Raw genomic sequence first — 13,311 nt, forward strand, 5'->3', positions numbered from 1 at the left:
AGGGATTTGCAGGCAGTGAATGATCCCTTTGCCTGCAGCCCTCACCCTGATCCATGCCATATGTAGTCTTGTAGTCCTGACAGAGCTGAGCATATGAATGCAACCATGAGGCAGTGCAATGCTGCTACTAAGAAGCAAGGGCCTGAGGAGCGGTTTTTGTTCTCTATGGTTTGTTGCTTCTTTTCATGTCTAGGTGGACATTTCTGTGGCTTCTCTCTTTCCTTTCTTCAGGGGCAGGAATGTGGGGCCGGAGTTCCCTAAGCTGCTCAGGAAGGCTGATATCCAAGAGCCCTTCCCACCACCTCTGGGGTTTTGCTGCCGTTTCAGTTCCCCTTCTTGCTGCTCCAAGCAAGCCCCTGCAGGGTCTGTGACTCCTGTCCTGAGACTTCTCTCCCGGTTACGCTCTCTTTCTCAGGGTCGGGAAATCCTGTTCAAGGCAGAGGAGGACTGTGAGCCAGGTTCTCCACTATATTGAGAGCAAAAACCTTCTTTCAGCTCTTGGAAGAAAGCTCAAGGAAGCTGTTGATGTTTAAAGCAGTTGCTTTGGTTGACAAGCTTCCCAGTGGTGTCCCTGATTGTTCTTGTGTTACCTCCAGGGGTTTCTTTGTTTCAGCTTAATTTGTTTTTTTTGTTTGTTTGCTTCAGAGAAGGTTAGTTTCCATTTACCTTTGGGAATTTTCCATTATGTTAATGCAAATTGGAATAACAGCGCTTCAGAAAGACTACATAGAGAAATACAGGCTTATTCCTTGGCTACTGAGAAAAAGATCATGACACTGATAGACCCTTGGTCTTACGATTCCCATTAGGTGTGGATATAGTTCTGATTTCTTCCTGAGATATAAGAATCAATGCACCACAAGGGAAGGTGAATCATCCATATACAAAATGGCCCTTGCTACTTCAGTAGGCTCTTCAAAGCACGCAGAAACTCAGCTGTTCTCCATTACAGATATTACGATAGTAATCAGCAATTTAAAACTCTTTCAATAATTGTTAGCCCAAAAGGTTTTGTTTATTTGTTTACAGGCATTGAATTATGGTTATTATCAGCTCTGAATGACATTCAGCATTCATTCTGCAGCTCTGTCTGTTTTCAAATATTTGGGGATGTCCTCGTTAGGATGTTTTCAAGGCAATTTTCATTCACAGCAATTCCAAAGCACGCGCTCTGTATGTGATCAATTAATTACCACTTGTAATCAAAATTTTTCTTAACATGAAGAAACACAGACAGCAAATATGCCTTAAACTGTCTTTGTTTTGTCAGGAAATGACCTCCCAACGTGTTTTAAAATATGTGAATAGGTTTGTGTTCTACCGAGAAGCATTGCTGTGTGGCTTATCCTCCACGAAGGGCTACAGTGAACAGGACTTTGCATAGCATTTATGATGGTGGGGCTGGTGGCTGTGTGTTATGGCTTTGGTCCTCCTGACTCCAGAGACTCTTTTAGAGGATGTAAGTGTTCCTGGTTTTTGTTTTCTGATAGGTACTTAGCACTGGAAACATGGCAAGCGATCAGAAGCAATTACAGGGATATCAAAGAAAGTTCAGCTTAATTAATAAATTTTCCTTGCTGGTAGAAATTAAGCACATTTTCACATTTTATCCAAGTGATTTAGGAGCAATGTTCACATTTCAGTGGAAGATAAGCATCAGATGTCTTCAGGCATGTGTGTCCACCACAGTGATATCTAGGTGCTACTTCCACTGTTTGGCACCATGTCTACATAGTGGGTGCTTATGCAAGAGAAGTGACTGAACTGGAATAAAACAGCTTAAAAGGGAGGTGAGTCTGGGGTTTAAGGTGAAGAGCTGCTTGGGAGAGATTAGATTATCTGCCCATCACAGGGCTCTTCCTGTTTGTTTGTCTGCATCATTTTCCAAAATATCTGGTGCTGGCCTTTGTCAAGATAAGATGATACACAAGTTAGATCCTGTGTGGTCTTGTCGATCGGGAAGGAAGGGCGTTTGGCTAAGTTAAGTAGCTGAGAGTTGCAGAAAGCTGGTCTTGAAGGGAGCTTTCAGCTGAAGATGGATGAGCTCCCCTGCTTTGTGGACCCGTTCCCCCTGTTACCTGATTTCTTTATGACAATCTGGCAGTCGCCTTAGCTGGTCTCCCACTGCGAGACAGCCAGCGCGGCACTCACAGCACTGCAGGAAAAATGAACCCATTCAGACCAAGTAAAACACTTGGAAAAACACGCAGATGTCTTTTTTTTTTTTTTTTTTTTTTTTGGTAATGGATTTTTTTTTGGTGGGTCCCAAGTTGCGCTTCCTCTTAATGCTTTGCTTACAAAGACCTTTTTGTGAAGACTGTCAACCTTTTCACTAACTTTGGCAATTTTCTTCTGGCACCTCTATCATAGAAGAGGAGAGAGGAAGGGGCTGATGACAGGAGCCCATTAATTAAAATTAGATACTGTTTTAATATTGGTCACTGTCTTGAAGCTGTAGCAATAGCAAAACACCTTGGTCTTTTTTCTTCCCCCACCTGGATGAAACAAAGAGGTCAGGTTCTTCCCTGCACTGAGCCACCATCCTGTGCATTGAAATGGGGGTCTTGAGAGATCTGGCTGAGCTTTCTGGGTTGTCCGGGCAGATTGGTACCATCTGGAAGGCTGGCTGGGGAGGGGATTTAAAATCTGGACCCTGATATTGGCTTTTGAGTCTTCCATTTTTCTAAAGTAGCTTTTCAGTGGGAGTAAATGACTCTAATTGTATTGAAGGAGCTTTACTAATTCACACCAGCTGAGGAGCTGGCCCCTGAGGTCTGGGCTGGCCTGTTCTTTCTGTGTCACTTTTTTTTTTTTTTTTTTCTAAACCCAACATTTTGGATAACAGTGTAGAAATGGAATTCCTGGCTGCTTTGCATTCAATTTGAGATTCAGCAGCACCTTTTGGGGCCAGTGTGGCTTTCCCCAGTGGCTCTGCTATAAAGACATTTCTGCTTGTGGAGATGTCTTACTTGCCTCTTCCACCTCCATCCAGGAAAGGGATGATGAGATGGTCAGTTGAGGCTCTGGCAGCGCATGCCTTATGGTCCTCACTCAGATGATTTAAGATGTTTTGGCCCTTTGTAGCAGCAGAATGAGTAGGAGGAAAAATTCAGCTCTTCCTCTGCTCGTTTTGGGGTGGTTTAAGATGCTGGGCTGGTGGGGATTTTGGTATTGACTTGATTGCACAGACTCTGCTGGGTGGGTGTAAAACCCCAGGCTGGAGGTGCTGAGGCTGGGAGCACTTTGCACAAATTTTTGTGCAGATGAATGTACAGCACAGCTTTTCTTGAGGTAACCAGAGAAAGAATATTGCAGTTCAAATGTTAAAACTGAAGAATGTCTTTACTTTGCTTCTTTTCTTCTTTATTTTGCTTCTTTTCTTCTTTATTCTGCCTTAGTTGTAGAGTCCTTTAAAGGAAGAAAAAGAAAAATCTCCTGCTTGTCACTCTTTCAGATGATATTAAATGACCTTGTTGTGAAAGAAGGAGCTAGTTCTAGGTAGCAGCTCTGAAGTTTTATTGTTACAGTCCAATCCTGCTCTTAAAATGAAGAATAAAAAATACAAATGTATACAAACAAGAAAGATGGGGAGAAGATGAAAAGAGTGAAAGATAAGAAAATGCTGCTTCTGATGCTTGCAGCTCACTTACTGGAAAATCAGTTTGCAATATTTCTGCTTGTTGTGAGCTTTAAAGGATTCGGACCACATGCTTGGCACATGTAAATCTTGCTCCTTTGCATCACTCTGTACCTGGCCTGTTGTCTTAGCTTTCCTCCAGTCAAAGACTTGCAAGAGGAGATTTTTTTGATGGCTGAGCAAGCCTGACCTTTATTAGGCAGCAGGTTAAGAAGAGACAAAATGGGAGATGGAAGAGACAGACCTAGAGTGACTATTAATAGGAATGGAGGTGTACATCTCAGGTGTTGCTGAGGGATTCAGCTGCACCTGATAATCCCTATATCCTTATCTGGAGCAGAGGTGCTCTGACAGGCATGCTTCTTGTTTCCCTCCCCTCAGAAAGCTGGGCCAGCACATCTTTTAATATATGCAGGCAATATAATCAGGAATGGCTGAGCACCAGCAGGCAGAGATGGCCAGGATGCTTGATGGGGGCTTGTTCATGTAATTGTGGTTGAGGTGGGACTCGCCTCCATGCTTCTCACTGCCACCACTGTGTTTGCACCTACTCCCTGCTCATGCACAGACAGCCTCTCTTGTATGAACACCACCTTGGCATGGCTAAAACGGTCCTCTGACCTCGCTGCACATTTCTCAATAACCATGTCGTTTCCTCCAGTTGGAGCCCATCAAGTTGTCATTACTCACTTGGGTTTATTTTTACAAACTATTTTTACATAGGATGTATATGTGCTGAGGTGTCTGCCTGCTGCCTTTCACCTGCTTGGGACAAGGAAAGACGTCATTGTGAACTTCAGTACAGTGGTTCCTCTACATAAATATTTTATAAAGCTCGCAAGAGTCCTCTGGGGTTGCGAACGATTTGTCCCGTCAATTCAAAATGTTACCTAATACCAATAAATGCTAATAAAGAGCTTGTAGCTGGCATCGTGTACCAAAGCACTAAGTATTTGTTAGGAGTCACCTGTGCAAGTGCAAGGCCAGCCAAAATAATCTCCTAATCAGTTATAAAAAGTCTACAGTACTTGTCAGGAGCTCAGTATGGGGCAATAGCATTGAGAGTTGTGGTTTCTGGCTGAGGCACTAAATCTGTTGCATATGGAGACAAGCCAGAGCAAAAGGTCCTCACTGGGATCCATTCTTTCCACCATTTGGGGCAGGGGGTGGAAATTTGAATTAAGAACAGCAAGTCCTCAGGTAATTATTTCATGTTTATCACTGCTATAGAGGGAAGAGTGTGTGTCAGGTATGCCATTTTGTGAGGATGCATCTATGAGTGTTTTCCAAAATTGCTGTCTCTTCCAGTGTGCCAGGAGCATCTGTGTGCTGTTTCTCATGTGCATTCAATGGCACGTGTGACTCAGCATGCGTGAGGCTGCTCAAGGGATATCTCAGGGTAGTAATTGTTCATCAAAGGCAATCTTCATACCATGTAGGAGGTCTTCCCATGTGAGGAAAATCCCAAATTTGCCTCTAGAAGTTGCTTTATGGCTTCTGGCTGGGTAGGGTAAAGACTTTGCAGAGAGGAACAAGCCACTCTATCTTCCATGTTCCACCTAAGTTAGTACTAAAACTTTATTTGATATGTCTGGTGATTTAGGACTTTAAAGACCCTTTTGGCCTACCGTCATTCATGGGTAAGTATGTCATCTTTCTGTGCACTTAAGTGGAAAAAGTTGAAGTCTCTCCAAAGAATATATTTTTGACTGTAGCTGGAAAGTTTAAACGGTGACTTTTCAGGGAGCTTTTAATAGGAGTTGAAATCAGGAAATATCAGAATATGGCTCCTGAAGTGCATTCTCTAATCAAAGGGGAACATACTTTTTTTTTTTTTTTTTTTTTTTTTTTTTTTTTTTCTCTAAGCCCGCACTTACTGAGCTTCTATGATGATTAATTAAGAAATCTTTCTTAGGTTGTTCCATCTCAGAGTGATAGGTGGTTATAGGGGTCATAACTGTACTGTGTGCCAAAGTTTGCTTCTGTCCCAGGGGAATGCAGAAGTCCGTGTGACACGGTGGGACTGCTCAGCCTTATCGCCTGGGATGCTCTCTGCTGGTTTCTCAGTGCTAGCAAAGTGATGCTTTTTAGGATTAGGAGCAGCTTTGCCCATTCAGGCCTGGGGTGCTTGTGTTTTGTGTAGCCCAGAAGAAGGGCTATATCTGGCAGCCCCTTCCTACTGTTTTTTTCCCCCCTAAGGATCTTCAGATCTGTGCTTGGGAGCTTATGGGCTGGTAGGATTTTTCTAGTTGTCTTCAACCTTCTGTCTGGTGTTCCTGTTTGTAAAAAAAATAAAATAATAATAATAAAATCATCAGATGTATATCACAAGCACACCCTGTGTGAAACCTTGTGGCATCTGATCACGTTCTTATCAATAGATATGGGGGGAGCTGCATTTCAGTGGTGTTTCAGGTGTACACGGTTTGTGTTCAGGGCAGTCTGAACATGCCACGTGGCAAGAACGGTTGGGCTCATCTGCCAACAGCCTTCACCCTGGCTTTGGCCAGCGCTACGGCCCTGATACGTCTTAGTGAGACACAAGAGTTTGCCAAGCATGCCATCAATCTGTGTGGTCCTGAAACTCAGCGTTTGGGCAGGCAAATTCTGTTTGGTGTTCCTAAGCCATACATTTGCCTGCCCGCAGCTGAGGCTGCCTGAATGTTTGAGCCCTTGCTGCTTCGGCTTTGGCCTTCTATAAATGTTCAGTCGGTGTAACTTTTTCTTGGAGCAACAGGCAAAAAATAAAATCAAAAATTGTGTTTTAAAAATGGTTGTCTTCAGGAAGACAGTATAATATTTATGCTATAGGCATTCCCACAAACTAGGATGGGTTGAAGTATGCTTAGCCTCTGGTTTATGGAACTGAGGTCAAACGTGACATGTTTCCAGATGACAGATTGTCAGGATTGCTTTGCCAAACCACATTACCAAAATTCTAGTCCTTTGTGCATCAGCACTGTATTTATTTGGGTTGCAGTTTGAAAGTGGCAGGATGAAACCTGCTGCATCTGCCGTTTTTTATGTCAAGAGTAACAAAGTATGTGGTTGGCATGACTGGACACTAAGATTTGTGCAGCTATTCATGGTTTGTCTTCATTTTCTTGTTGAATTTTTACACTTTCTCAGAGAAGGAGGCTTGGGATAGAAGGAGACTTGAGGCAGTGTGCTACGGAAGAGGTCACAGGTCTGTAAGATGGCTGCACAAAAGGAGGCCCTGGGCAGGACGTGGGGTGCACCAATGTCGCTTGGACTCCCCCAAGGCAGCAGGAAGAGCTGAGCCAGCCCACTGCTGCTTTCTTATGAAAATTGGCCAGTTTGTCTAATGGAGAAGTAAGAATGACCAAGCAGCACTGTGCTACCAGACCAGCAGGTGAGCAACCAACCAGTGTGAAACAAAGACGTGCAGCTATGGAATGGAAGAGGTTTTTCTTGTCATTTGCTAGGGGCTATGTCATTATCTGCACATGGTGAGGTCTCGCTCCTACCACACTAGTGAAGCACATGTCTTTTTGGCTAATCCTGCAGTGACAGCACGTGGGTAGATGGTGACTGAAGAATGGTTTCCCTTGCTCTGCTAATGCTTCACTTCCAGCGAGCATAAAGCTTCAACTCCAACCAGGTATTGCAGGATTTTTTTAAAGTAATTGAAATTTCTTTGCAAGACACTCCAGAGTAAATACCCTAAATTGCAGAACACCGTTGGTAATATGGAACATGTGATTTATTTTATTTTTTTTTTAACAAACTGATCCGGGAAAATGTTTCCACGCTGACAAAAACAGAACAAATGTAGGTCAGTGTCTGAAGGAGATGAAAGAAGCCAAGTGTAATGAGAGCCTATTGTTTCATGCTGACATATGCAGGAAGCTTGTGGAGAACGAACATCAAACTAAAATGTGAGGAAAAAAGAATAGAAGGCATGAAAATCATCATACTCAAGAAAACAAAGAGATCACAGAAAGTTAAGGGGCATGCTAAGAAATCTGCACTAGGAGGCTAAATAAATGAGTTTCACATTTCCCCTTCTCCCTTCTCTTCGATTCTGGGTTTCTCTCTCCCATTTGTCTAGTAGGTAGCAGCCTCGTCTTCCTTCCAGGAATACTTTGATATTTTTTCCATCCTATCCTGCAGATGCCAGGGCCTAGAGAGATCCAGATGGCAAACAGACCAGAAGAAAACGCCTCTTCACTGTTTCACTTCTCGTCTTCCTCTCAAGTTAAAACACATGAAAGATCTATTGAAAAGAACAGACAAGTCCTATTTACTTTTTAATAAGTAAATTTAGTTTACTTATTTAACAGAAATTAATCCACTGTTCAAACAGCTGGAATAAATATGAGGAAGCACTTTAGAGTCTAATTCTTTGCTTGCGTTCACCAGTCTTACAATGGTGTATTTTCTTGGACTTCAGAGGCATTTTCCTGACTTGGGCAATGGGCATGGAGAATTGGACCTTCGTACTAATTGTTTCTGCCACCCATTGTCATCTGTAAACATATCTGTAAACAGTTTTGGCCAGCCAGTGCCTTCCCCAAAATTTCAGCATGGATCTAAGAGACCTAAATCAATACTCAGTTTTGGAATGAACAGCTCTGAGAGGAGAGCATTGCGTCCTGAATGTTTATGGATGGGGCACTGGTGCCTGTTTTCCTACTGACCACTTCCTTTTCACAGAGTTTTTCTTCCATCTCTGGTAATAGAAAAACATCTCGGTGGGAAAGCTGTCTGCCTAAATCCTGTGATACCCCATTGACTTGAGTCATGTCGCCGGGGGCTGCCCCAAGGGGGACTGCCCTGGTGACTGCAAGTGTTCCCAGGATTGTCCCTTGCTGTACCCTTCCTTAAGCAGGCAGGATCCCATATTTCCACCCTGTCAGTGTAACAAAGGAGTCCTGTGACAGCCTGATGGGTGCTCTGTGTGCTGCTGCTTCCGTGTGAGCTCTGAATTCCCAGCACCGTGAAAGGCATCATCTGATGAGAGGTGCTGGTGGGCCACTACTGTTCCTTAGAAGTTCAGTAGTTTTTCACAGTAAAGTTGGGAGCCCTGGCAAAGAACAAAAATTTCCTATCTGTCATCCTTACAATGCAGAAAAATGAAGCCCAGATTTTTGGGTTATTTTAGGGCAAAGGGTGATGATGAGTGTTTCAGTGCACTTAGTGATACATTTAAATTGGTGATTTATGCAGCCTGACATTGACTTTAATTTAGCTCATGTTACAAGTAAAGTAATTCAGTCCTTAATGAAGTGTACTCCATGTGACATATTGAACATGCGATCTGACAATCAGTGGCTTAAAACCAGCCTAGGTCATATTTTCTTGTGTCAGTGGAAGTGGGCTGTCAGTTCATAAACCGAACCCAAGGTATGCTGGCCTATCACTCTTGCTGAGGTATGGTGCTGAAGCCTGGGACAGACGTGCATTAAAATAAACTTTTCTAATCAGTTGAAGGGAAAGGGGGTGGTGGTGGGGAACGTTAGCCGAGCTGTTATATGGATGACAGCATAATGTGCACGTGTGTATGCATACATATTTACTCAGGATTTGGCTATGTAAGTGTAGAAAAAAGGTTGATAAAAAGATTCAGACACCAAACTGTGCAAAACTTTGGATGGCGTGGCAGAAGAGGGAAAGAGTTTGGTACGCATGTTCCTGAGTAAATTTATCATCTCTGAAGTAGTACAAACTATGCTTGCCTCAGGTCTTACGCAGGTCCAGAATAAGGCTCTGTGGTAAGTGATAGAGAGCACAGCCACGCTGGCTTTGGGAATGGTTCAGGGGACTTTATGCGTCTGCATTTCAAAGGCATTAACAGAGCAGCTCCCAACAGTAAATATGCAAATCTTTTTAACATTTGTGAGGAGATTCATTCTTGCTTGCATACAGAGAACGAAGCAGAAGTTTTGAGTGATTCCAGTAGGCAACACTTAAAAATGAGCAAGCTTGCTGCAGCCTGTGTCAAGTCACAGCTGTGTCATTTCTTAGTGCAGAAAGTTGACTAAAAGTAATGTGGCAAACTTTTGCTTTCTTTGCAACAAGGCTGGTTCAGACATCTACATCATCCTCTTCTTCCCTTTCTTATTTTACAGAACTGCCAAGAGTACATTTCATGTAGGCGAGTGTGGGATTTGGGGGCAAGAAAGAAGGCAACAAGGGGAATTAGATTCTGGGTCAGTTGTGAAAATGGTATCTCCCCCCTCACCCCCCTGTGTTTTTTTTTTGTTTTTTTTTTTTTTTAAGTGGAGTAGGGGGAAGGACAGATGTTACTGTGTCCCAGAGCACTTTCTGGGAAGAGGAGGACAAAAGTTGTAATGAAGGAGAACTTGTCAGCTGAAAGCATGTCTTTGCTAAAAGGGAGGAGTGTGGGAAAGATGTTAGCTTGGGTTAAAATAGCACTGCAACTGAACAGCCTGAGTTTTAACTATGGCTAAAGTGAAATCATTCCAAACTCCCCCATCAGCTTGAACTTGAGATGCTGATCCAAGTGAAGTGCCCCTTGCCGAAGCTACCTTGATTTTATCGGTGTTTTATCCCCAGGTGAGGTATCCGCAGCAGCCTGCCTGGTTTACCACATTGTTTTGCAGCCTGCAATACTTTGTGCTAGGGGAAGGTAGGATCGCAGGCAAGGCAGTGGGAAGCAGCTTGCTTTGAAGAGAGGGTGAGTGGGGAAATAAAGGTGGCATTTCACCAGCTGCTGGTAGCCTGAGCAGTGAGCTGCAGGTCTGAGCTCAGCTGGCACCCTGGGACGGGAGGGTTCAGGTCTTGGGGCAGAGTCACCGGTCAGAGAAACAAAGGTGCATTTATTTAAAATGGGAGGCACGCGGCTGCTTCTCATGCTTGGTTCCAGCAGCTCTTGATTTTTCGGGGTGCTGAGCAGCCTCGGGGCTTCTTGGCTGGGGAGAGAATAGGGTTGGTTATGAGGGAGAACGGGCAAAGCAAAGATTGAAAATATCCAGGAAAAAGTGAATTTAAAAAAAAAGTAAGAAAAATGTAGTGAAGGATCCTTAACTTTCAGGGTTATATAAATCCTTGTGAATAAGCGTTTGATCTTTCACCTCAAGATGTACTTAATACAATATATCTGACATCTTGCTGTTTTCATAACCATGCCTAAAATTCTGAAGTATAGTAGGGGGTCTGTGGAGACCCAGCCCTAGAGTATGACACTTTATTTTAACATTGCGCGTGACACGGGTTTAGTTTTCTAAGGAGCAAAATGCAGTATCGTACATCAGAACCAAACTGGAGAACGGTCTAATTGCTAATGAAGTATTTGTACACTTTCGTCCAAATAGTTGATTGATCAAGGGAGGGGTGTTTGACTTTTTGGTGGAAGACATGGTAATTAAGTAGAAACAAAATACTTGACAAAAAAATAAAAAAAATAAATCCCAGGAATAGACTGCAAAATCACAGGTTCTAGCTCAGCCCAACACTATACAATTTCATACTTGATTTATTATGTTTTAGTCTGGGAGCTTCAATAGTGTCTAAAAGTTTGATAGGCAAACCCCAATGAGATTCTCCTGGTTCCTTTGAAAATTGCAGGAATTTTCTATTTACAGCATCACTAGTGATCAATGGAATTTTTGGGACAGTTCAAGAAATATTAAACAGGCTGAGTTTGCTCTTTATGAATTAGCCTGGTGTTTATTCAGCAGATCATTTTTCATCGAAGCACAGTATTAAAATTTCACTTGTATGTTATAGGGTTGTCAGAAAGAAATCTATTTCCAAAAATATACATTTCCATCTCCCAGTACCGTTTCTTTTTCTGCTGTAGCTGAGGTTATGTCAACACTCCCAATGTAAACCCCCTCATTTCAAAGATTAGTAACACTGGCATCCTCAGCCCGGACTCAAGCATAGGAAAAACATAAGATAGGAGCAGGTTTTGAAACAATTGCTTTCAATGCTTTTGCCTCTGGTATGAAGTGTCACTCTGTACAGAAAGCAGTTGTGTTCAGCCTCTGCTGCAAAGTTACAGTCAGAAGAAAGAAGTTGTGTGGACCTTTGTGTTGTCATTATACCATTAAAGCACTCGTGTCCCAGAAGTTTAAACTGGCTGCCCTGCTAAGATTTAAAAGTCAGCCCCTGCTCAAGCTCAGTAACTTTTTCCGTAGGGTTGTTTGCCATGCATAACCATAGTAACATCACACGGGGCCGTGCCAGGGCTCTGGGATGGTGCACGCTTCACACTTGTTGCCATCTTTTGGGTCTTCCTGTAATATATACATTTTAAACAAGTATACAGCTGTGTATTTGCTTAATCTGGTAAGGTTTTGGCATCTCCCATGGAAAAATAAGGGCCGAGCCCTGGATGAGGCTTAGGAATGCCAATGTGGCACTGTGGATTTGATCATCCTCTCTTTCTTTATCAGCCTTGTTTCCTGCCACTTGGTGGGTCTGAGCTGCACCAAGAAGGAGATGGGTGTAAGCAGTGCCTTTTGGGTACCAGTTAAGCACCTGAGGACAAAGCCCCAAGAATTGCAGAGCTGCTGCAAGGCTCCTCTTCATGGTGCACTGGTTGCATGTGCAAATTCCCCCTTGTGAGCTGGGGCACCCAGCGCACCCCAGGGACACCTCCCGCTGGAGGTGACAAAATTGGAGCACATCACAGCTCAGTCTGATTTATGTGCAAGATTGGGATTTAGCTTCTGTGCTTGGCATCAAAGCCCTGTACCCTCCTGCCTGCCACTGGTAGCGTGTCCTTGGCCTATGGGAAGGATAGGGAAACCTACAAGCAGAGTGCCCAGTGTTCCTGTGCCCTGCACACGGCTAACTGCCTGGCTGGAATTTGCACAAAAATGGTTTATAAGAGGCTGAGAGGGTAGAGGTAAATGTGGCATGTTGAGAAATTATCTTGAGGAGACACCAGAGCCTGCACAGTAAGCCTGCATGAGCCTTGGTTCCCAGACCTCGTAACTATGTCCAGCTGTGGCATGGGTGACTGGGCCACCAGGTACTCCTCACTGCAGCCCTTAGCTGCCTGGCGAAGCTGAAAGCATTGAATAAGAGAACCGGCTGTCAAAGTCTGTTTCCTAAGCTGATTTTGAAGAAAGATGCAGGTGACAGTAGAGTGATTTCTGGTGCTGTTGGCATAGACCTGTAAAGGAGACTGGCATAATGAAAATAGCTCTTCAGATCAGAGGGACAGCTGAGCCTCCTGGAAACGCTGACCTTGGGAATACCTAATGAGCAATGCTCAGAAAAAATGGTTGAAACTGAAGGTGAGGCCTCTAAAATGCATGGCTCTCCTGGGAGAGGGAGCAGGAGCTGGTATGCCCAGGTGAAGTGGGTGCACAAGCACGTAGCTCTGAAAGGTACTGCTGTAAGAAAAGGAAATGTGCTGAATGCCTGGAGGCTCAGAGGGAAACAAACAAAACCAACCAAAAAAGCCTGTAGAAATGAGCAGCTCTCTGACTAATGTGCATGGGAGGAGAGGCTGTTGCTTTTGGTTTGTACAACCTCTCCTTTCCAATAACTTGGCTTGCGAGTCTGAGGAAGGGCAGGTGTCTCCAAGACCTGCCACCGAGAAGCTGAGCAGGGTTGCAGTTTGGGTGGTGTGGACCTGTCTCTGTAGGCACCAGCCCGAGCTTGTCAGTTCACACAAACATGCTTCTGAAGGCAGGTTCAGAAACCAATGTGCACGCACTCTTATTTGGCTCTCC

This window comes from Cygnus olor, chromosome 3 (genome assembly GCF_009769625.2).
Source record: "Cygnus olor isolate bCygOlo1 chromosome 3, bCygOlo1.pri.v2, whole genome shotgun sequence".
Lineage (NCBI taxonomy): Eukaryota > Metazoa > Chordata > Aves > Anseriformes > Anatidae > Cygnus > Cygnus olor.